General features: G+C 43.0%; 1 protein-coding gene and 1 pseudogene across 3 annotated transcripts in view; one reads left to right on the top strand and one right to left on the bottom strand.

Annotated features, from left to right (window-relative positions):
* The window catches only part of LOC100065912 (zinc finger protein 564-like), a 79,215-nt gene that overhangs the window by 9,440 nt on the left and 44,260 nt on the right, over positions 1-25,515 (top strand). Inside the window, exon 2 of one of the 3 annotated variants that reach the window (XR_002809454.2) lies at positions 18,266-18,373. The exons of the other annotated variants lie outside the window; for them this stretch is intronic. The gene's annotated coding sequence lies outside the window, so the exon portion shown is untranslated. Of the gene's footprint in view, positions 1-18,265; positions 18,374-25,515 lie in introns of those variants that run through there. 3 annotated transcript variants of the gene reach the window in all.
* Positions 17,021-18,232, bottom strand: LOC102149440 (protein O-mannose kinase pseudogene; annotated as a pseudogene).

Here is a 25,515-nt window from a genome sequence, read left to right as displayed (position 1 = left end):
GGTGTCCCTCAAGATTGAGGAATGAAAAACAAAAGGAGGGGATTGATACTGGGTAAACACAAGGTTGACATAGGGAAGCCATGTTGTAGAATAGAGACCATATTATAACTTTGAATGACCTCTAACTAACCCATCTGGATATGCACCCTCCAGGAGATCCACTTGCTCTCTAGGTTTTTTTGACCCTTGCTTGTACATATACCAACCAGCTATGATGAGATGATGACTTTGTTCTTTTGAGTTCCTTAGGAGTGTGATGACCTCCAAACAGAGAGTCTATGCTGATAGCCATCATCAAGGGAAATTTGAAAGATCTGGTGTGGCAACTCCTGGGTCAACATTCCTAACCTCCTCCCCTATAACCCACCAGCCTATATAACTCCTTCAAGATTCTATGACCCACCCCTTTAACATGGTTCTTTTGGACGTTAGTCAGACATCTTGCCTCTTGCTAGCAAGCTGTAATAAAATGCCCTTTCTCTGCCACCATCTTGCCTCTTGACGATTGGCTTTTATCTCATGGCAAGCAGATTGTGTCCTTTGTGTGGTAACATTATTCCCTGGGGAGAGGAGAGTGTGTGGAGTTCATTCCTGTGGCTGCTCAGGTGCCCTCCTCTCCTTCACCAGGGACTGACCCACTGCAGGGCTTCTGTCTAAACTGGGAGAGTCTAGAATATGGAACTTTCTGAATGTGGCTTTCCTTTTGTCCTGTGGGAAGCAACCTGCTTATCTGAGCTGAATCCAGTATTTGTGTTTCTTTCCTTTGGATTCCTTTATCAATTGAATAGTGTAGCCTTTTGGCTCTAGTTTCCCTTAGTACTTGGGCCCTGAGACTTTAAGTGGGTTGAGAGATAGGATGTGAGGAGAGCAAGACATTTCTTTTGATTTTTAGGTCAGTTTTTCTATGTGCATCTGTCTACAGAACATAGATATTTACAAGGCTAAAGCAATTAAAATTCTATTTTAATTGACGTGAGGAAAACTTCTCAAAGCTTACGTAAATCTTTTAAAATCCAATGCATTTAAGGGTTTAAACTCAAATCCTGATTGCATTATAATATGCCACTTATTCCTTAAAATGCCCCCAGTGTGAGATATAGGGGAAAGACAAACTAGGATGCTGCATGTCCTTTTAGTTTGAAAGAGACTTGGAAATTTTATTTTGTATGGTTTACCCTTTTGTAACTGTTAGTGTTTCTTATATTTCTTATGTTGAAGAGATAAAATTAAAGAATATAAATTTCTCTGTATATTTGAAATAAATCTGTAAAATAGCACAGCCTAACTTAAGAAGATTCATTGCCAACATATCCTGGTCCCCTCCAGCACTGTTACTTAAGTTACACCAAATACACAGTTTTGATCGTTTTTGAGCCTCCTGTTAGTGTTTCTTTATATAAATCAAGCAATTGAGAACGCATATTTTTCTTACCCACTTTGTCCTTGTAATGAGCAGTCAGACTCCACATTTTTGGATGCTCACAGCTTAAGCCTCACCCACCCACTTCCCCTTGTGCCCCCACCTGGACAAGCTGAGGAGGAAGCCTGGGTGCTCTCTCCTCTAGAGCAGGCAGGAGATTCCCACCACCCCAGCCCCTGCCTCTGTGCAGAGCTCTTGCCCAGGCCCCATCCCCAGGCCCAGTGAAACCCCAGGCCAGGCTCTATTCCTTGCTTTCTGAGCCCTGTCAGAGCTGCTTGAGAAGCCGGCCCTGCCTTCCCCTCAGACCTCTATTATGTGACTCCTAACCCTTTTCCTACCATGTGTGTTTCTGTGCCACCCTGGCATCAGTCTCAACAAGGAAACCACCCCTCTGCAGTTGACCATAGGCACCCTGAGCAGCATGTCCAGACATGACCCCACCCATGGGTCTGTCTTCTCTTGCTCTGACTTGCTCCCCTGCTCTGCTGCCTGGTGGCAGCATGCGCTGTGGGCTGCTGCTCACTGGGGAGCTCGTGCTGAGAGCTGTGCTGCCCCGTGTTGCTTTGTTGACCCACCAACCTCAGTTCTAGGTTCAGCTGAGCAGAGGTGGCAATTTGAAGGATGTATAGGCACTTAGGAGCAGGACGCTGGGGTTGGGGCCTCCTTAAATGAGTCGTGGGTCAGTGTCTTTGCCGGAATTTATCTGTGTGTGAGAGTGAAGCTTTGACAGAAGCTGTGTTGGCCTGACATACCCTAGAGATGGTGCTGCCACAGGGGGACTATACCCTTTGCAAGAGATGGGTCCATCAGATGGTCAGTATTGAAAGGACAGTCAACTTAAAAGAGGGGGAAAGGCACCCCTACCACAAAAGTAGGGAGAATCTCTTCAAATTGTCATAAAACCAAAACCCCTGTTAGTGCCCTTGGAGACTCCTTCACTATAGAGGCCTCAGTGACCTTCTGTCATGCCTCCTAGGGTACCCATGATGGCTTTAAATTGTCCATGGGCTTCTGATGCAAGAACCTGCACTAGGCCTCACACTATATGTCATTAGAGCTTCAATGACCTCTGCTTACGAGTCTATCCTGAAAGTAGTTGGCCCTGCGCATGGGACCATGTATTCAGCAGTCCATTTTGACTTGGGATGTGGAAGCAGCCCTCCAGGAGCTCAGCATGGCTACTGAGACCCCCTGGAGACACGATGGAGGCAAACCTGGGCCCTCTGGGATATCCTACCTGCAGGAGAGAGTGGTCTTCCCTGTCCTTAGTCTCCTGCCAGCTGCCATGGTGTTGAAGGAGGTCTCCCCTTTCCCAGAATCCCAGGCTGCATGTGGAACTCCTTAGGACTTCCTGAATGAAAAGCAATGGGAGTACATAGATTTTAGTGACAACAGCACCACACTTGTACATGATTTAGTTCAGCCAGAGTTGTTATTTTTTGATTGTTAATTGTGACATTTCTGATGAAGGACTGGACCCAAGGGTCATCACACTGACCACACATCAAGCAGACATCTTAGCACTGACGAACAGTTGGCTCCAGCTGCAGACATTACAGACTATGGGTGATTCCCTGAGAGTTGCCCTTTTGTGGTAAAAGAACTCTGGGAATCTCTTGCCTCACAGTTATCTACAATATAAATCAAGGTAACACTTGGATGTTTTTGGTACCGGTCCTTTATCAGATAAGTGATTTTCAAAGATTTTTCTGCCAGTTTGTTGTTTCTGTTTTTATTCTCTTATACTGTTTCACCAAGTGGAAACTTTTTATTTTAATGAAGTCAAAGATTTTTTTCTATCTTTGATCATTCTTTTTATGTTCTATCTAAAAATTAATCACCAAATCCAAGGTCACCTAGATTTTCTGCTGTGTTATCTTTTAGGAGTATTGTAGGTATACATTTTATACTAAGATCTATGGCTCATTTTGAATTAATTTTTGTGAAAAATGTAAAGTCCATGTCTAGATTCTTTTTTTGCCTGGGGATGGCTAGTTTTTTTCATATTATTTGTGGAAAAGACTATGTTTTCCTATTGAGTAGCCTTTGGTCCTCTGTCAGAGATGAGTTCACTATATCTGTGTATCTACAGGAAAGCAATTTGACTTTTCTATGTTAACATTTTATCTTTCAGCCTTCCTCTACACTCTTAGTTCAAGGGGTTTCTTTATTTTTGGGGATTCTTTGAGGTTTTCTTCATAGACAATCTTGTACCACAAGGACAGTTTTATTTCCTGCTTCCCCATAAATACACCTTTTATTTTCTTTTCCTGTCTAGTTGCATTAACTAAGAATTCTAGTCCTAGTTTGACTACAAGTGGCGGGAGGAGACATCCTTGCTGCCTTCTTGATGTTATCAGAAAGCATCTAGTTCCTTCAGTGCAGTCCACTAATATTAAAGAAGAGCCCAGTTGATGTAGAGGTAGGTGTGGCCTGAGGGGGGGCATTCTGTAGTCCAATGATTGTGTCTCAATCTTTTGGTGAGCCTGTGTCCCTGGGCTTGTCCTGTGATATAATAATAATAGTTTTTCCTTTGTCCTCAGTTCCTAGCAAAAACCTCTTGAGGCCCTTGGAATTCCTTGAGTCATGAGGGTGATAGAGTGTCTTTTGTTTTAATGAGGCAACTCTTGGCCGGCTCCTAGATGGCTTCAGGATGGGGGTTGGGTACCAGAAACACCAAGCCTTGATTAGAGGCTTGAAACATTCAGTGCCAGCTCCCAGCCTCTGTGGAGAGGAGAGGGGCTGGAGACTGAGTTGACAAAGGGCCAATGGCCAGTGATTTAATAATTTGTGCCCATGTAATGAAATCACCATCAAAATGGTTAAAGAGAATTCAGAGAGTTTCTGCATTGGTGAACACATGCAGGTGCTGGGAGGGTGGAGTGTCCAGAGGATGTGGAATCTCTGCAGCCCCCTCCACCTCCACTCCCCTCACCCATACCACTGCCCTGTGTTGCCCTATGCATCTCTACCTTTTGTCTGTTCCTGAGTTGTATCCTTTTTATAAACCAATAATATTGAGTAAAGAAGTTTGCTGAGGGGCTGGCCCCGTGGCCGAGTGGTTAAGTTCGCATGCTCTGCCGCAGGCGGCCCAGTGTTTCTTTGGTTCGAATCCTGGACGCGGACATGGCACTGCTCATCAAGCCACGCTGAGGCAGCGTCCCACATGCCACAACTAGAAGGACCCACAACGAAGAATATACAACTATGTACTGGGGGGCTTTGGGAAGAAAAAGGAAAAAAAAAAATCTTAAAAAAAAAAAGAAGTTTGCTGAGTCCTCAGAATCATTTCAGTAAGTTACCAAATGTTATAAGGGGTATTGAGAGAATATATGAATCTGTGGAAGGCTGAGTGGAAATGCTGTCAGCCTGGGCACCCCATTTGTGGTTGGCATCTAAGGAAGGGGCAGTTTGTGAGACTGAACTCTTAATCTGTGGACTGATGTGAGTTAGTGTTAGAATTGAATTGAACTGTTGCACAGCTTGTTGGTAATGTGGAACTGAAGTTTCATTGGAACAGACACCAAATATTTGGTCTCAGGAATGAACGAAACCCTACCATCCTCTCAATTACCCCACCTCTCAAAGCAGAAAAGGCTCAAGTTGGCTATTGCAGTGCCCCTGGTCAGTTAGGCTTGGGAAAATCTTAGTCAGTGCTCTTGTGAAATAGATTGTTTTTAGCACATGGCTTGCTAAGACCAGAATATTTGGGATATTTTTTGAATTGTACATATTTGTCTCTATAATTGTGGAGACAATGGTTTACCCTGTGATCTCAGTTCTCTGATGCAAGAATTGTTGATTTCAGTTTTTTTTGCTTTTTTCATTTGAGTACTGGAATCTGGTTTCTGAGCTCCTTGCGTGACAGACCAGAGACTAGAAGTCTCTTGACTCCTTTTTTCCAGGTTTATTGAGAAAAAATTGACATGCATGACTGTATAAATGAAAGGTGTACAGCATGATGGACTGATTTACATATATTGTGAAATGGTTACCACAAATTCAGTTAACATTCATCTCATATCGATAAAATAAAAAGAAAAGGAGGAAGAATAAAGAAATAAATTTTCTCTATGTAATGAGAACTCTTAGGATTTACTCTCTTAATTGCTTTCCTATGCATTATATATCAGTATTAGCTATAGTTGTCTTGTTGTACATTACATCCTAGCACTTATTTATCTTATAACTGGAAGTTTGTGCCTTTTGACTCCAGTTGCCCAACCTCTCCACCCCCATCTGTGGTGACCACAAGTGTCATCTCTTCTATGAGTTTTTTTTTGGTTCCACATATAACTGAGATCATAAAATATCTGTCTGTCTCTAACTCTTCTCTCTTAGCATAATGCCTTCAAGTTTCATCCCTGTTTTTACAAATCATAGGATTTCCTTGTTTTTTTTTTTTTATGGCTGAATAGTACTGGATTGTTTATATATATACCACAACTTGTGTATCCATTAGTCCAGTGATGGATGTTTATCTTCTCTGTGGTAGGCAGGGCCCTCAGTGAGTGAGGATGTCAACATCAATCACTTATCCCCCCGTCTAATACATCTTTTTTTTTTAAAGATTGGCATCTGAGCTAACGTCTGTTGCCAGTCTTCTCTTTTTTCTTATTCTTCTCCCCAAAGCTCCCCAGTACATAGTTGTATATTCTAGTTGTATGTCCTTCTGGCTCTACTATGTGGGATGCTGCCTCAGCGTGGCTTGATGAGCAGTGCTAGGGCTGTGCCCAGGATCCGAACTGGTGAAACCCTGGGCCACTCAAGCAAAGCATGCGAACTCAACCACTCGGCCATGGGCCTGTCCCTCTAATTTATGTTTTCTTAGCAGTGTACAGATGATGTGATTCTATAATTACTAGTGTCTCATTTGATCCCCTGCCCCCATCCTTCTTCCCATGATGCAAATGAGGAAAGTCAAGCACAGGGTCTTACTAAAATTCACGTAGCTCCTACCAGTGGAAACTCTTAGTTTTTTTTCTTTCTCTTTTTTTTTTTTGAGGAAGATTAGCCCTGAGCTAACATCTGCCACCAAACCTCTTTTTGCTGTGAGGAAGATTGGCCCTGAGCTAACATCCGGACCCATCTTCCTCTATTTTATTTGTGGGACACCTGCCACAGCATGGCTTGACAAGGGGTGCATGTGTCCGTACCCGGGATCTGAACCAGCAAACCCTGGGCCGCCAAAGTGGAACGTGGAAACTTAACTGCTGCACCACCGGGCTCGCCCCAGAAGCTCTTAGTTTTGAAGGCATAATGTGTGTCCTTCTCCTGGGCAACGTCAAAAATTTCACTCACAAGAACACTGAAGTTTTGTATAATTACGCCCCTTTACAAATGTTGCCTCAAAGTTTCCAAACAGGACTCAGAGGGCAACGTGGTGTTCCACTTATATGACATTCTGGAAAAGGCAAAGGTATAGGAACGTAAAACTGATCAGTTGTTAAGGGTGGGAGGTTTCAGCACAAATGGGCCTCATGAGTGTGTTTCTTTGAGGTGATGGAGTGATTTCCATCCTGATGGCGATATAACTGTACATTTGTGGAAACTCACAACTTCTGATGCCTGAGTTTAACAGGGTGGCCTGTTTGATCTAGGACAGAATGCACTAACTCTGCAGCAGACTCCATCATGTGTGGTGGTGGCACACTATCTATAAAGTACATGGACTGCGTGTCATTTGTGTGCTCCCAAGGACTCCCCAAGTGGCCAGTGTGTCTAGAGAGGAGGTGAACTCCTCCTGAACTGACTGCATTCATCAGAGAACAGAAGAACACACTTCATCTTGTAGGTGGGATATGCCAGTCTTGAAATTTTTGGCTCTATCCTGTAAATATCAATATATTTTCAATGAAAAGTCCTCTGCTTAGCAAGCTTGAGGGGTCTTGCATTCATGACTCAAGGCAAAGTGGAAGCTGGCGGTGGAGGTTCACCAACTCTGAGCCTAGGAAGGTCTCTATTTAGAAAAAACTGTCAGTTGCCAGCCGTGGCTTTTCTAACCATGTGCAGAGCTGATGGACAATAGGTTCTTGTACAAGAATTTTCTTGGACAACTTACATCCACCATGCGTGGTTTAGAGATTTCTGCATGGATAAGAGTAGGCTGTAAAGCCTCTCTGGTAACAGGGTGTAGGGAGGGAGACACTAATGGAGTGATGGTTAAGAATTCCAGGGCCAAGAATCTAACTCATCGGCACATTGTTACAGATCCTTTGGCCATTGACAATGATCTAGAGGTCTCATCCCACCACTAGCAACAACTCCTTATCCACGATGGCCCCATGGCACAAGACTCTGAGAAAGTCTTGCCTCACAATATGCAAGTAAAAATCAAGGTCAGTCCTAACTCTGCATATATTAAACCTCAATCTGCAGAGGCTCATTACAATGTTAAGGGTGATAAATGGCTTAGAATTTCAGTGGCACATACCAATACCTCACCCCTGATGGTATTAATTTTGTCCCTTTGGGCTCATGTAATAAGCTATTTAGAGGCCTCTAACCTAAAGGTCTAGGCATAATTCAAAGGACTTTCCTCTGCCGTGGCTGACAGTGACTGACCAATGCACCTGATGTGAAAAAAACATGTCACTGGAAATAAAATCAATGAATGTACTTTCCAGACCAAGGGAGGGCCCACTACAGCTGATAGCAAACAGACTTTCTAGGGCCCCTCACTCCCTCTGCTGGCTCCTTGCTGTGCACTGACCACGGTCGTTACTTATATAGACAAATTATTAATCCTATCACACATGACCCTGCTGAAGCCAAAATGCAAGGACTCACCAAGACACTCTAGAAATTACTGATATTATCAACTAATTTCTCAAAATGTAAAACACTGGGCTCTTAAAAGTATTCAATGGATCCTGTGCCTCTCTTACAACCCAGGCTGCAAGCCTCATAGGATGGCCTAACGGCTTACTTAGACGAACCTTGCTTTCTTGTGAATAGATGTTCCTGCTCTTTGAGTCATTAGTTATATTCGCTCCCCAGTCTTTAGGGCCTGTTGCTTTGTTCTGATCATCAGGCTCACTGGCACCTAATAAGTAGAGTCTATAGTAGACATTTCTCTCAGAATGGGCACTTCTACAAGTCTTTGGTTTATTGTAATAGTGCACCCTGGCTACCACTCTTATATCCCACTCCTGGGCCTTCTTCTGACATCACCTGTATTCTGTGTGCCCTGTGTGTCAATATTTAATTTTGGGCACCCTCCTTCAGAATGCCTCTGGCCCATCAAATACAAATGTGCTGTTTTCCTACCATTTACACTCACGTGCTCATTGTCATGGGATTCTCTGATACTGCACACATGATGTCATTCAACAAGCACATCATTAATACCAATCAAGAAATGTCCAAAACATTCAAAATACATACAGCAAACAGCTAGTGCTTGAAATGTTTTCTGTGAAGGACAGCTCCCTCTCAGCCATGTAAGCTGATGACTCCTTGCCTTGGACTGTTTATTAACAAGCCAGGGAGAGCTCTGTTCCCCTAAAAGGGATACTTGCTGCTTATGGGTAAGCAACACTGGCAAGGTGACCCCAATAACACAAGAAATGAGACACTAAATTAAATAACATTACTAAAATAATTGAACAGAGTTCTAGAACCATACTGACATATTTTCCTGGATGTCTCAAACACCCTAGAATGACTGGATACAAATGCCTTTTTTTAAGGCTTTATAATGCTAATTATAATATGTTGCTTATACGTTTCACATGGCTTTTAAATTAATATTCACATTCAAATTTATTTAACTGAGATGTGGCGTCATTCAGTCAAAAAACCTCAGGAGTGAACTTTAATAAAAAACTGCCCTCATTTTTGATATTTGACTCTTAACTGGCTTTGGATACATACTCACCCTGTTTGGCCCACAGTGGGTACCTAAATTATGGAGGTTGACAAATGCCCCTTTTCTTTTTTGCATCAGTTGGTAGGAGGGTCAAACCTTGAAAACCTGCTTCGTCTACCTTTACACATCTTAAAGGGTCAACCCTATGTCCTCTGCACAAGCCCCCTCAGCCTGCTGACACTTGCCGTACTCACCTTAGAAAGTACCTTTGAGCAATGAACATACTTCTATTCACTCGATGCACGTGGCAACATGGGTCTTGCCATGCAGTCTCATTTTGTGTAGGGTATTATCCTGCCCCAAAGAGGGCAATGATAAAACGGTGGGCAACCCATCAAAATTGTCTTTTGGATGATGAACAGGTATTCATGGTATGGAAATTTGAAAAGATGAGGGTAAGAAATCCAAATTCAGAGATCCCAGTATAATAATGTTTCTAGATGCATTGATCACAAAAGAAAAATAGTGACAGCTTCCACATGGTCATCAGCAATAGAATAAGTGAAAATGGTATAGTCTCACAGGTGAAAAATACAGCAACAGAAGTGAATGGATGGTTTATGTTCCAGTATGTAAAGAGCCCTGAGTGATCATTCTTATCTTCACAATAAGAAAAGAGCTGAATAACCTGAAAATCAACACCTCTTCTTAGATCCATGAGAGATTTGAGGTTAGCTGGCAAACCAACACTCCCAAAATGAGAGAGAGGTAAATAATGGAGAATTACCTTATGCTGAGAAGAGGAACGACTGGAGCCAGTCAACTCTAGAAACACATAAACTGTAATAGATGAATTACTGTAGACACAGTATGGATTACCTTGAGAGTTGAAAATTCTAGGGGGCCGGTCTTAGGGAGCATCCCAGAATTTATGAATTTTTCCTTTAAGAGCCCAACCAGATTCTCATAGTGAAGATCCGAAAAAATTGCCTCATGCTTCATTCAGGAAATGGGGGGAAACATTTTGATAAACACAAAGTATTTTGTCTGTAACATAGACCATCCCTCAAAGGAAACTAATTTGCCAAAGGCTTCTCTGATTGGGCAAAGTGCAAATAGACACCTGTAGTTGCTTCGGAGTTCTCTCTGACAAAAGTGGAGGAAATATAAGTATATATATTTATATACTATTATATAAACATAACAGCCAAGTTCGTGTTCTGAAGTTCCTAGTCCAGGGATTCTTTACCACCAAAACATTGCAGGTTTCATCATAACAGAAGAGGACATGTTTTCTTTCAATACCTGACACCATGTCAGCAGGGTCCCTGAATAAAAACACTAGATTAAAACAGAGCTGCAAGACACAGACTCTACATAAGAATGAGTTTCTAGAGAAACCCAAACATGCCGGGGAGATAAGTACAACTGCACTATAGACTATGAAGCCCCTGACCCCTCCAGCTGCAGCAAACATTAAACATAGTCTGACACCTATTCAAGAAATCATAACACCTCACACTAAAGGCCTGTTTATCTCAAACCTTATTGTGACAATTTACAAATGCATGAAAATTAAATGACATGCTCTGGGACAACCACTGTCAAAGATGAACTCAAATAAGAATTTCAAAATATCTCAAACAAAAGTGAAAACGCAACTTTCAAAAGCTTATCGGATTGTGAAAGATGACATGAGTGGAGCCATATTAAAATAGAGCCGGAGCAGCCATTTCAGAGGAATTGCCTTGTGTGTCTTGTTTTCTTTATCTTCTAAACTGGACCAAACCACCAACATTCCAACAAGTCAGTAAGGAAAGGAATATCCTCTCTGGAGGAACTGATGGAAGACTTTGCTGATGACTGGATATAACCAACCAACGACGTACAAGTCTAGCCGTTTGCCTGATGGCTGAATGTGAAGCCAATCTATGAAGTACACACCTAGCCTTACGTCATCTTGCACCAGTGAACTCTTCTTTAATACAACTCGCCTCATCCTCCCTGTTCCCCATAAAAGCCCTAAGCCCCTCTCCTCTAATCAGGACACTATTTGAGTTTCTACCTGAATCTGTGCTCCCTGGATTGCAATTCTTTGATTCCAAATAAATACTTGCCTCTTAAACTGTTTTTTGTTTTTGCAAGTTGACAGGATATAGCATAAGGAGTACTAAAAGTGAAGTTTATAGTGGTAATCATCTATATTAAGAAAAAAGATATCAAATGAACAACCTACATTTACACCTCAGGGAACTAGAAAAAGAGCAACAAACTAAACCCAAAGTTAGGGAAATTAGGAAATAATAAATATAGAGCAGAAATAAATTAAATAGAATATAGAAAATCAATAGTTTTGTGGGTTTTTGTTTGTTTTTCTTTTTTTGCTGAGGAAAATTCATCCTGAGCTAACGTCTGGTGCCAGTCTTCCTCTATTTTGTATGTGGGTCACCACCACAGCATGGCCACCAATGACTGGTGCTGGTCCATGCCTTGGAAGTGAATCTGGGCTACCAAAGTAGAGAGCACCAAACTTAACTATTAGGCCATGGGGTTGGTCCCTAGTTTTGGGGTTTGAAAAAAATAAATAAAATTAACAAACCCTTAGCTAGACTAACAGTAAAAAGGAGAGAAGACTGAAATATGTAAAATCAGAAATCAAAGGGGACATATTACAATGGATGCCTCAAAAATAAAAAGATTCAAAAGGGAATTTCATGGGCATTTGTATGAGAACAAATTGGATAACTTGGAAGAAATAGATAAATTCCTAGAACATGCAACCTACAAGGAAAGAATTAAAAAATAGAAAGCCTGAACAAATCAATAACAACTGACAACAGTCAGTTCAAAGAATTAGTACCAATCCTTTTAAACTCTCCCATAAACTAGAAGTACAAGAAATGCTTCCAAGCTCATTTTATGAGGCCAGCATCTCCCTGGTACCAAAGCCAGACAGTGACACCAGAAGAAAACTACAAGCCAATGTGTCTGTGTCAACTTGGCTTGGCCATAGTTCCCAATTCTTTGGTAAAACATTCTATTGGATGTTTCTGTGCAGTTTTTCTAATAAGATTACCATTTCATGGGTGGTGTTTTAGTAAATAAGATTACTGTCACTAATGTGTGTGCATCTCGTCCAATTAATTGTAGTTCTTAGTAAACACAAGACTGGCCTTCTCTGAATGAGAAGGAATTCTGCCAGGAAACTGCTTTTATACGTGAACTACAGTGTTTCCCTTGGGTTTCCAGCCTGCCCATCCAGACTGCAGGTTTTTTACTTAACCAAGTCTTCGTATTCACATGAGCCACTTACTTAAGACAAAAAGATGAAAAGAAAACATAATATGTATAAACACATGCATTTACATACACACATTGTATTGGTTCTGTTTCCCTGGGAAATCCTGACTAACACCATATTTTATATATTGAATGTGATTCATTTTAAATGGGAATCCGTATCTGTTTATGTAATTCTTTTTTTTTTTTTTTTGAAGATTTTGCTGAGGAAGACTGGCCCTGAGCTAACATACGTGCCCATCTTCCTCTGCTTTATATGTGGGATGCCTACCACAGCATGGTTTGCAAAACGGTGCCATTTCCGCACCCAGGATCCAAACCGGTGAACCCTGGGCCGCCAACGTGGAACGTGCGCACTTAACTGGTATGCCATCGGGCCGGCCCTATGTAATTCTCTAAACAGTAATTTTTACGAAGTGTTCAATACCATTTTGCAAACCATAAAACATAAATTTTCTCAATTTTCTACACATATTTCACCCTCCTTTCATTTCTGATATTTGTAAATTCTGTCTTTCTTTTTCCAGTTATCGTGACTAGATGTTTACCAGTTTTATGTAACTAATATTTTCAAAGGATCAGCTTTGTGTTTTGAAAACTAGGAGAGTGGGTTTCTTTTTATAAAACTTTAAATATTTCACTCCACTCTCGCTTGCTTGGTTTCTGAAAAGAAGTCTGACTTAAGTCTGATTTTTTTTCTCTGTAACGAAGGTGTTTTCTCCTCTGGCTGTTTTCAATATATTCTGTCTTTGACTTTTCTCAAGTCTGAATATGATATACTCTGTGCAGTTTTGATGTTTTCCATGTTTAGTTCTCTGAGGATTTTGGATGTACAGTTTGCTATCTATGCTTAATTTTATGTTAAACTCAGTGATTTTTACTTCACTTTTTTCTTCTGTTCCTTTTTGTATGTCTTTTACTTCGGGTATTGAAATAGTCATTGATGATTAAGTAGCTAGGAACTAAAGTTTTTTTCCTTTTTGCAATTACTGATTATAGCTTTTAGCTGTTAACCCAACAACCATTGTTAACTGGGCTGTTTAGGCAATATGCTATCTGACTCCCACTACATTCCTCTAGAGAACATCTCCCTGGAGCCTGGGTCACCGTGGTAATGGGTGTTTGAGCTGTTCTTCAGGAATTAGAACCCCTTTGTTCACTTGAAGCCAGTTGAAACCACCAGCTCATCAACTGGGCCTGTGCGGATGTGCGATAGGCAACCTTTTGACATCAAGAGGCTAAAACCTCCACCTTCAGATCATGCCAATGCTGCCAGTTCATCAGCATGCATCCTGTGAAGAGGCATAGAGTCTGACCATGCTTCATAGATCACCTCTTACCTCACCTCTTCTCACCTCCAATCACCTACCTCCACATTTCAGACCACCTTGCTGCCATCCCATAAACATCCCTGAGTCCCTATTTTTGGGGAAGTAGATTTGAGACTCATGCTCTCACTTCCTCACGTGGCTGCCTTGTGATTAAACCCTCTCTCTGCGGCAATCTTGTCATCTTGGTGATTGGCTTTCCGGGTGGCAGGCAAAAACAAACCTGATGTGGTAACAGTTTTCCCATTTGTGTATTTTAAACCTTCTGTCATTGCTTTATGTTTTATTTGGGGGGGGGTGGTTTCAGCTTTATTGAGATATAATTCACATACCATAAAATTTTCCCTTTTTATACAATTGAATGTTACTTAGTATATTCAGAGTTGTGCGACCATCACCACTATATAATTTCAGAACATTTTCATCACCCCAAAAAGAAACTGTGTACCCCTTAGCAAGCACTCCCCATTCTTTACCCTCGACCCCCTGCCAGCCCCTGGAAACCACTAATCTACTTTCTATTTCTATGGATTTGTCTATTCTGGACATTTCGTATGATTGGAATCCAGAAACATGTGGTCTTTTGTGACTGGCTTCTTTCACTTGTTGGTTCACAAACTGGGCCCACACACGGAGGGCAAAGAGAGAAGGAAGAAAGAGAGGCAGACACTCGATGGATGGGGGCAGGTTTAATCAGTGAGGGAACTTATGACACTTGCCTTGGGCAGCTACAAGATGACCTCCGCACCGCCCAGCAGAATCTTAAAAGTTTATATAGAAGCCTTAGTGGGGTTCAGTCATATAGACCATCCAGATGGTCTCGACAACTCATTACTCTCTCAAGGCTATGTCCTTGAAAACAGCTCCCACTGTGGGAATGGTGGGGAGTGTGCATTCCAAGGACAGGGGAGGAGTGAGAACCTTTCAAATGCCCAGTTCTTGGGTCGAGTGGCGGTCACGTCCTCTTGATTACCTCCTCCAACATCACTTAGCATGTTTTCAAGGTTCATCCAGGTTGGAGCATGTATCAGGAATTCATTCCTTTTTATGGCTGAATAATCACTCATTATGTGGATACACCACGTTGTCTTTATCCACTCACCAGCTGATGGACATTTGTTTATTTCCATCTTTTGTCTATTATGAATAATGTTGACATAAGCAGTTGTGTACAAATGTTTTAATGGTCATGTTTTCAGTTCTCTTGGGTAAATATGTGGGAGTGGAATTGCTGGTTCACGGTAACTCTATTTTTAATCTTTTAGAGGAACAGCCAGACTGCTTTCCAAAGCAGTTGCACCATTTTACATTCCTAGCAGCAGTGTATGAGGGTTCCAATTCCCCACATCCCAGCCAACACTTATTATTGTCCACCCTTTTCCTCACAGCCAGCCTAGTGGGTTGCGGTGGAGTTTTTATAACAAAAAGTGACAGTTAAAAGACTCTGGGTGGGGCCGGCCCGGTGGCACAGTGGTTAAGTGTGTATGGTCCGCTTCGGCGGCCCTGGGTTCACCAGTTTGGATCCCGGGTACAAACGTGGTACCACTTGGCCAGCCATGCTGTGGTAGGCGTCTCACATATAAAATAGAGGAAGATGGGCACAGATGTTAGCTCAGGGCCAGTCTTCCTCAGTAAAAGGAGGAGGATTGGCTGCAGATGTTAGCTCAGGGCTAGTCTTCCTCAAAAAAAAAAAAAAAAGACTGGGGAAGCACATTCTCTGGTCAGCCACAGGACCCCATCAACCACCAGCAGCAGGACAGTGGACAATACTGACAGCACTGCCCTATCCTCTGCCTGTGGGCTGCTCCCTGACAGTTAATGGCAGTGGTTCCCAAAATGTGGTCCTCAGACCAGCAGCACCAGCAGCACCTGGGAGCCAGCCAGAAATGCTGAGTCTCAGACTCTGCCCGAGACCTCCTGAGTCAGAGGCTCTGGGTTGGGAACCAGCTCTAGTGATCCCAGTGAGTCTGATGCCGCCCAAGCCCAGGGGAGGCAGGCTCTGCTGCAGAGCGTCTTTGCCCCTCAGTGCCGGCTGTGCCTACCTGGTTAGTGATGAATAAGATGCACCAGATCCACCATCCCTTGCGAGTGACGATGACAGTGACCAAGGAGAGAGCTTTTTGAAGGATTCAATCATGCAACTCAGGTGGAAGAGTTTGACACTTCCCAGGGATGAGTGACACTGCCGATGTAAAATGTTTGCAATAACTAATTTTGGACTCAGAAAACCTAGCTGGAAGGTAAACAGGACTTTGACAAGCACCATCCAAGGCAGTAACCTAGATTAGTTTCCCTCACACTTGCTGTTTTAAATATTCCTTTTCCATTCAAAATTTCAAAGAGCATGCTGTCATAGTTCTCCTTCAGCTCTTTAGAAGGATGATGGCACAGGAGCTTCACAGAAGAATGGTTCAAAACGGTAAAGATGCCTCACCAATACCATGTGCAACATAGCCCAATACTCCTGTAACTCCTTACCATCTAAAAACATGAGGAAAAGATATTGTTTGGAGAATTACTCTATGTTTCTTTCATATTCTGCCATTTAAAAACCTTCTCTATAGGAGCCAGCCCGGTTGCGCAGTGTTTAAGTGTGCACATTCCCCTTCTGGGCGGCCCGGGGTTCGCTGGTTCAGATCCCGGGTGCAGACATGGCACCGCTTGGCAAGCCATGCTGTGGTAGGCGTCCCACGTATAAAGTAGAGGAAGATGGGCATGGATGTTAGCTCAGGGCCAGGCTTCCTCAGCAAAAAAGAGGAGGACTGGTAGTAGTTAGCTCAGGGCTAATCTTCCTCAAAACAAACAAACAAACAAAAAAACAAACAAACAACTTTCTCTATATACATTTCCTACAAGCTTACAAATGGGGGAAGCCTCTTTGTAGCAACATCTTTGTTACTTCCTTCAGATACAGGTTAGACTCCTGCTTCTCTGCATCTTCCCCTGGGAGAGATCAGCCTTGGAAAGCGAAGCCGGACTTGAATCAAGCTGGATTTGCTCTTGCTTACCTGCTTCCGCCAGGTCCCCAGGAGGGGTAGAACCTCACACGTGTACGTGACACAGGGGAAGACCACACAGCTGAACATCAAAATACTCAGAGCAGAATTGCTGTAACTATTCCATTTGTTCCTTCAATCCCAACCCTCCCTCCCTGGACTGGTTTTATAGCATTCCTCTTGTTTGAGATATCATAGTGTCTCTGAGTAAATTCCAAACCTGATAGGTGTCCAGGACGTCCTGAGCAGTGAGTCTTTCTGCAGTCTGGCTCTTACATGCCTTATGAATATAAACAAATGGAATCAGACCATATCACTGCCTTCAATGCGCCCCAAAAGGACACTGAAGACATCTAAAATCTTTCGGATGTCGATCTTCTCGTCATACGAGGGCATGAGATCATCATGAAAAGGCATGTCTTCTCCATAGGGCCACAGCTGCTCTGGAGCCACAAAATCGCCATGAAGCTCCACCAACACCCTGGAGCTGCGGTTCGGTAGGGACAAGGCGTCCAGGTCTTCCACCACAATGCTGAAGTTCCTTGTCGGCAGACACTGGGACAGCATCTTGGACAGGTCGCTGGAGTGGCACATGACCAGTGTGCCCAGGGGCCTGTGGTGCAGGTAGTTGATGATGCTGACACAGTCCATGGCCAGCTGCAGCCTGTGCTGCCACGTGTTCACATTTTGGTACTTAGAAAGGTTTAGTGTTTCTTCCAGGTTGCTTAAGGCACCTAAGTGGTGATATTCCGTGAGAACAGTGTTGTCTTCCTCACAGCAGCCAAGCAGCGTGACAACATGCTGACTCTGCAAGGATTTCAGCATCTGCAGCCCTTGGAGGAAATCATCTTTCAGCTCCAGGCTGGTGAACTGTGAGAGAGCAACTTTGCCTTCCTTCTGCTCGGACAGAAAGACCTGGGCTTCTGCAACAGTCTGCTGCATGGTCTCCCACTTATTTCCCTTCTCCAATCCATTCTCCACATAGCAAATAGGATCTCTTTTCCTTTTCCCCCTTCAGGTCCCACTGCACAGCAAGGATGGCGAGGACTGGCCGGGGCCGGGGAAGGGCTGTGCTGGTGGGCCGAGGCCACCACCCACAGGGTGCAGCGAGGGTGCCCCTGTCCCGGCCCCCACCACCCCACTTCCCCAGGCGCCCCTCTTTGGCCTGCCGCTGCTTTATGTTTTAAGGATATTGTGTTCTGTCTCATTTACTCTTTTTTTGTCTCTGCATTAGCCTCTGGTGGAATAGATTGTTTTCAGTATGAGCCTTGTTAAGAATATTTGGGGAATACTTTTAAATGCCATCTTTATTTTCTCTCTTCCAGTTTTGAGTGGTTTGCCTATGATCTCAGTGCTCTCATGGATCTAAGAAGAGTTGTTCATTTCAAGTTTTTTTTCTTTTTCCTACCAGGTCAGGAACTGCTTGGATGTGGATGTGAGCAGAGAGCAGGAATATCGAAAGCTCTACTTCCCTGTGATTAATAATTAAGATTCCTCATAAAGAAATATGCATGGTTCATTTTTGCAGTCATTAAGTCTTTTCTGTATATAACGTCTGATCATGAGTTTCAACCCAAGTATCTGGGACTTGAGACTTCCCATTGATTTGGGCCACAAAAGTTTGTGGTGTCTTTTTGTGTTTAAAGTCATTTGAGAGGATTATAATATGTTTAAATATTTTAACTTGTAATATCTTTGGCATTTTCATTTTGCTGCTATTCAGACTGACACAACATATACCCCTTTAAGCCGTGGAGATCCTCCCAACTGAGCAAGAGCTGCCCTCATCTGCACTGTTGTAACCCACCTGAGTTTATTCTATGAGGACAGTGGTAACTGTGCGTGTCCAGTGTGATTTCTCAGTGGAAACCCCAAAAAGAGCTATGGATGTTTAGAACGTAATCATGCAAGGAATAATTGAGTTGAGCTGCAGAAAGTTTGTATCATTTTGAGTAATTACCTAATTTAATGTAAAGGAGATATGGGACATGTTGAATGTCTTTTTATAGCAGGAGTAGCTGGAAGCTTTTTATGTTAATGACCCACCAAGCCCTGGAGCCCATTTCCTGTTCACAGGTCTCATTTCCATAGCCTGGACTTCCAGCACATGTTGTGGAAGAGGAGCAAGGAAAGTAACAGCTTTGAGTTTATTAAAGAGCAAAAAAATACAGGCTTTCCCCCTTTTTAGTCCTGACCTATGTATTAGAAGGGTTTAGTAGAAATGGGAACCACGAGAGTGCGCTTTTGAGGTGTGGGGTGTTCTGCATCTTTTGGTGGTAATATTACTGGACATTTGTGAAAACTCACTACTACACCTTAAATAATATGTGTATATATTCAAAATAATTGATAGAAAACGAAGAACCAGAATGCTTCCCCATGCTGGGAGGATGTTAACCTCTCCTGAACCTTGAGTTTTACATGTGCAACACTCCTTTCCTCCACCTGGGGATCCTTCTTGGCAAGAATGAAGGACTGGGAAGGAGGACTCAGTCCCCAACAGGCCTTTCTTGCAACCCTGTCTTAGTTGAGCAAACACCCCCTAGGGCTGCACCTGCCCTCAGCTCAGACTCATAACTAGGAGTGAAGTGAGAGGGCTCCCAGAATCTGTCTTTGAGTTTAAATCAGGTTCGTGGACAGATCTTTGGAAATACTGTGGTTCTGAAACATGCAGGCATCTCCCACACTTCTCCCCAAGTGGGATCTAATCCGTAGGCATCAGCATCATGTCTTTCCATTGCAGTCCTGAGTCCATTTCCAGCCATATGTTTCTCAGCTCAAGGCAACCCTGTGCCTGCCTGCCGGCAACATCTTTAGAAACCCACACCTGTCCCTTCTGAAAATTTCTCTGCAGCACAGCAGGGGGCTGTGAGGTGAGAGGGTGGAAGAAGCAGTGGCAGAAATCATGTCATGAGCATGTACCCCTGAGTTGCAACAATCCCTTAATTATCTTCTCTACTTGCTTACTTACAAAAGACTTAAAAATTGAACAACTTTGGGGAAACAATGGCTCTAGCATCTGACCAAATCACAGGCACTCCATGGTGGCTCCCTCCCCAGACTCCGACAGCACAGAGGCTTCAGCAGCCTCCTCATGCCTCCCAGAGGCTCTCAGTCACCCCTGATGGCCATAAATTGCCCGGGACATTCTGGTGCACAAAAGTTTTCTCAGTCTGGTGCTAAACACATTTAGAGCAGCCACTGCTGGCGACAGATGCAGACTTTCTGGAAATGGAAGCTCTCACGGACCCCGAGCTGATGATCCAGTGCAGACAGCTTTCCGCTTTCCCTTGGGTTGTGAAAGGAGCACCCATCAGCCTTGTTTCACCACACAGCCTTCCTCATTGCAAAGTTATTAGTACCTACAGGATAGAGCCCAAAAAGGGACTTCTATTGTCCCCCACCTGCAGGAGGAAGTGTGTTCCCCGTCCTCTGAGTGATGCAATCGTCCTGGAGGAAATCACCCCTTTTCCAGACACACTAGACACTTGGGGAGTTCCTTGGGATCTCATGAGTGACCAGGAGAGTTCATATACTTTATGGGACAGGTGCCACCAACACACCTAATGGGGTCCACTGGAGAGATGCTGCGTTCTGTCTCCAGATCCAACAGGCCACCCCTGAAAGAAGACTGCACCCACGCATCAGCTCAGTGAGTCACATTCTGCCATCATGCCAGCGCTACAGGATGCCCTGGTCAACAGTCACATTTTTACAGATCCTGTGGCCATTGCCAATGATCTTGCAGTTTGGTCCCCCCGATAGCTACAAGAACTCCGTATCCAAGGTCATCACCTTTGGGATAAATACTTCTGGGAATATCTTGCTTCACAATTGCCCAAGTACAAACCATTGTCACTCCTAATTCTTCACTTATTAATCCTGTCTTCAGAAGCTTCATTTCAGTGCTCAGGGAGATATACTTACTCGAATTTCTGAGACACATACTGATACCTTATGGTATTAACCTGACCCTGTGAGCCATGTAATATGAAACCATTGAAGGGCCTTTGTCCTAAAGTTCTAGGCAGAATGCAAGGAACTTCTCTCCTCTTCTGCCATGGCTAATTTAGTATCTGGCCAATGCACCTGAATGAAAAACACATCACTGGTAATAGAATCAATGATTTTAATTCCCAGGGCAAGGAAGGGGTCTCTTTGGCTGATGGCAAATAGATTCTACAGGGTCCTCATCCCCTATGCAGGAGCTACTTGCTATGCTCCAACCATGGTAGATACTCACTTATCCTATCAGTCATGTCCCTGCTGAACCAAGTGCAAGGACTCCCCATGATGCTTTAGACATGATGTGACCAACACATTTCTCCAAATATACAACCCTGGAGTCTTCCAAAAGGGGTTCAGTGGACCTTGCACTTCTCTCAGGGCCCCAGGCTACAGCCTCCAAAGAAGCCGGAATGGCTTACTTAGACAAAACTTGTCACCTGCTAAATGGGTCTTCCTGCTGTTCAAGACTTAGTTAGATTCAACTCCCAGCCTTTAGGGCCTTTTTCTTTGCTCTAATCATGAAGTTTTCTGGTACCTTCGAGTTGAGTCCTTACTATGCCAATCATTTCTGTCAAAATGGTCACTCCCCTATGTCATTCATTTATTGTAATCGTGCCCACTGCCCACCACTGTTATATCCAACTCCTGGGTCTTCCTCCTAATAACATCACTTGTGCTCTGTACCCTGGATGTCAATATTTCATTTTGGGGCATCCACCTTCATAACTCCCTCTGGCCCATCTCAACACAAATGTGCTGTTTTATCAATTGCACTCACATTCTCATTGTGGTGAGTCACATGCACTGACCTGGGTACATATGATGTCATTCAACAAACTCTCGTTAATGCCAATCAAGAAATGTCCAAAACACTCGAAACCCATGTATCAGGCAGCTAATGTTTTATCTGAAGAGAAACTCCCTGGCAGCTGTGGTCCTGATGACCACTTGGCTTGGGACCGTTTATTGGCCAGCCAGGGGAAGCACACAAACGGGCTGCTTGTGGCACGTGGGTAGATGGCACTAGCAAGGTGCCGCCAATAATTAAAGTGAGACAAATAAAAATCACAATGAATCAAATAAACAAATTTAACCACAACAAAATAAATAATAGCACTACTGAAATAAGGCTCTGGAACCCTATTGAAATATTTTTCTAGATCCTTCCAACACCCTGGGATGGCTGGTTTCAAATTTTTTTGAGGTTTCTCCATCTTAACGATATATTGGTTGTGATTTTCACATGGCTTTGAAATTCATATTCAAACATTTGAATATTCAAATTTGATTCACTTAAATAAGATGTGATATTATTCAGTCAACAAACCCCAGATGTGAACTTTAGTGGACACTGACTTTATTTTGATGTTTGACTGTTAATGTGCTCTAGATGCCTGCTCACCCTGTTTGGCTCACAGTGGGTCAACAAGTTGCAAATGTTAACACATGCCTCTCTTCTTTTTCTGTTGTCAGGTACAAGAATCTTAACCTTGAAATCCTGCAGCCTCTCCCCCTATACACCATAAAGGCCTTACCTTTGCCCTACTCTCCTTAGGAAGTACCTATGAGTAACAAATATTTTCCATTAACTTGATGCATGTGGCAATGTCAGTCTTGGCATTCAATCCCATTTTAGATAAGGTGTCAATCCTGCCCCCAAATGGGCAATGACAAAATAGAACTTAACCAATGGAAAATGTCTTTCCAGTCACAAACAGTTATTCCTCATAGGGAATTTTTAGAAGATGAGGAAAAGGAAAGCAAATGTAGAGATCCCTGTATGATAATGTTTTTAGGTGTATTGGTCACAAAAGGAAAACTTTGAAACCACCCACAGGGCTCTAGCAGTAGAATCAGTAAGTGAAAATGGTGTAGTCTCAGAAGGGAAACTGCAGAGAAACAGACATGAATGATGATTTCTGTTCCAATATGTAAAGAATTGGAGTGATCACTCTCATCTTCACAACAAGAAAAACAGCTGAGCAACCTGAAGAGCAACACCTCTACTTAGATACACGAGAGATTTGAGGTTGCAGGACAAACTGTTGCCTTGCAAAGGGCATGATCTGCTTGCTGCAAGACAAAAGCTAGTCCATCAAAAGGCAAGACAGTGTAGAGAAAGGACTTTTATTTAGCAAAAAGCCAGCTAATCAGAAGATGGTGGACTTCCATCCTAAAGAACTTGTAAAGAGAATACAGAAATTTGAAGCAGTTACATAGGGGTAGAGGGCTATGGAGGAGGGTGTCCAGAATGTTGTCCATCTGGCATCATAGACTGGGGGTCACTACACTTCTAAGGAACTCAAGAGAACAAAGTTACTGTCTTATTACAGCTGGGAGATATAAAGCTAAGCAGGGATCATAAGTCATAATGCATGCAGTCTTCTTTATGCTTCAGTTGTTTATTATCTAGCTAATGTCCAAGCCAGAGTATGTCCAGCTGCGTTAATTACTTAGAGGTTATCCATAGTTACGATATGGCTCTCTTTCTACAAAAATGCCTTCCTTTATATCAACCTCATATTGAGCCAGGATCAAAACCAATGACCCCCAAACAAGAGACTGGTAGAGAAAAACCACTTACCGAGAATAGAAGCCACTGGAACCAGCAACATCTAGGAACACGTAAACTATAATATACGAATTGCTGGAGACGTAGTATGGATTATCTTGAGAGTTAAATGCTCTTGGGGGCTGGCCTTAGGGGGCCCCCAGAATTCATGAATGTTTCCTTCAGCAGCCCAACCTGGTTCTCATAGTGAAGATGGGAGTAGATTGCCTCCTGCTTCATGCAGGAAATGGGGGGAGATGTTTTGATATACACACAAAGCATTTTGTTCTTTGTAAGTTGGACCTTCTCTCAAAGAAAATTAATGTGCCAAAGTCTTATCTGATTGGGCAAAGTGCAAACACACCTGGAGTCACTTCAGGTTCCTCTCTGACAAACGTGGAGGAAAATAAGCGCTATGATCCTGTTCTGAAGTTCACAGTCCAGGGATTCTTTACCACCAAAACATTGCAGGTTTCATCATAACATGAGAGGACATTTCCCTTTCAGATACCTGACACTGTATCAGCAGAGCCCCAGGATAAAAATAATGGATAAAAACAGAGCTGCAAGACACAAGCTCTACCTAAGAGTGAGTTTCTAGGGAAAGCCAAACACACTGGGGAGATAAGTGCAAGGACACTGCATACCGTGAAGCCCCTGACCCCTCGAGCTGCAGCAAACACGAAACATAGTCTAACCCCTATTTAAGAAATCATAACACCTCACACTAAAGGCCTATTTACCTGAAATCTTGTTTCATCAAACGTCGTGCCTGGTTTTCAATCAAAAGTTAGAGGCCACATGAAAAGGAAAGACAAAATCACATTTTCAAGACACAAAGCAATCATCAACATGAGACTTGGGTACAACAGAGATTTTTGAGAGCCCAGACTGAATGTAAAATACCTATTAATTTCACACAAAGCACACTTCAGAACAAGGAATATGTCTGAAAGGCACCTGTATTGAAAATATATAAGGACCTATTATAATATAGTAATAAAAAGTCAAATAACTCAATTTAAAAATGGCAAAGGATCTGCATACACGTTTTTCCAAGGAGGTAGACAAATGGGCAACAGCATGTGAAAAAATGCTGCACATTATTAGTCATCAAGCAAATGCAAATCAAAGCCCTAATGAGATACCACTTCACAACCACAAGGAAGACTAGAGTCAAAATATGAGATAAGGGGCCAGCCCAGTGGCGTAGTGGTTAGGTGTGCATGTTCCGCTTCAGTGGCCTGGGGTTCGCTGGTTTGGATTCCGGGTGCAGACATGGCACCACTTGGCAAGCCATGCTGTGGTAGGTGTCCCACATATAAAGTAGAGGAGGTTGGGCATGGATGTTGGCTCAGGGCCAGTCTTCCTCGGCAAGGAGAGGAGGATTGGCAGCAGTTAGCTCAGAGCTAATCTTCCTAAAAAAAACAGTGAGATAATATCAAATCTTGTTGAGGCTACATGGAGAAATTGGAACCCTCATACAGGGGTGGTATGAATATAAAGTGGTGCAGACACTCTGGAAAACGGTCTGGGAGCTCCTCAAAACTTAAACCTACAATTACCATATGATCCATCAATTCCTCTCCTAGCCATAAACCGAAGAAAAATGAAAACGTATGTGCAGATAAAAACTTGTACATGAATTTTTTTTTTAAAAGATTTTATGTTTTTCCTTTTTCTCCCAAAGCCCCCTGGTACATAGCTGTGTATTTTTTGTGGGTCCTTCTAGCTGTGGCATGTGGGATGCTGCCTCAGCATGGCTTGATGAGCAGTGATGAGGATTATTTTGGGCTGGTTATTTTTAAAAACTACAGACGGGAAAGAAACTGAAAAGTAGAATTTACTTACCCTTTGTTAGGAGACATTTACATTTGTAAGGGAAATCTCCATCTGCAAGAGTGTCTCCCTCTCTGTACCAGGAGAAGGGGGGATGACCTTATATCTAGAAGCTCTTAACGGGGCAGGCAAGGACTTAAGTCTGCATAATAATCTTGCTCTTGTTTACTGTGCTGGTTTGGTAACGTCTTGTAACTGACTCCCCCCACCACCAACATCCTCCGGGAAGCACAGGACATCCTGACTTAATCCGATCTGATTCT

The sequence above is a fragment of the Equus caballus genome, chromosome 7 (genome assembly GCF_041296265.1).
Source record: "Equus caballus isolate H_3958 breed thoroughbred chromosome 7, TB-T2T, whole genome shotgun sequence".
NCBI lineage: Eukaryota > Metazoa > Chordata > Mammalia > Perissodactyla > Equidae > Equus > Equus caballus.
The sequence above is the reverse complement of the archived record's forward strand: the minus strand, read 5'-3'. Positions and strand labels throughout refer to the sequence as shown.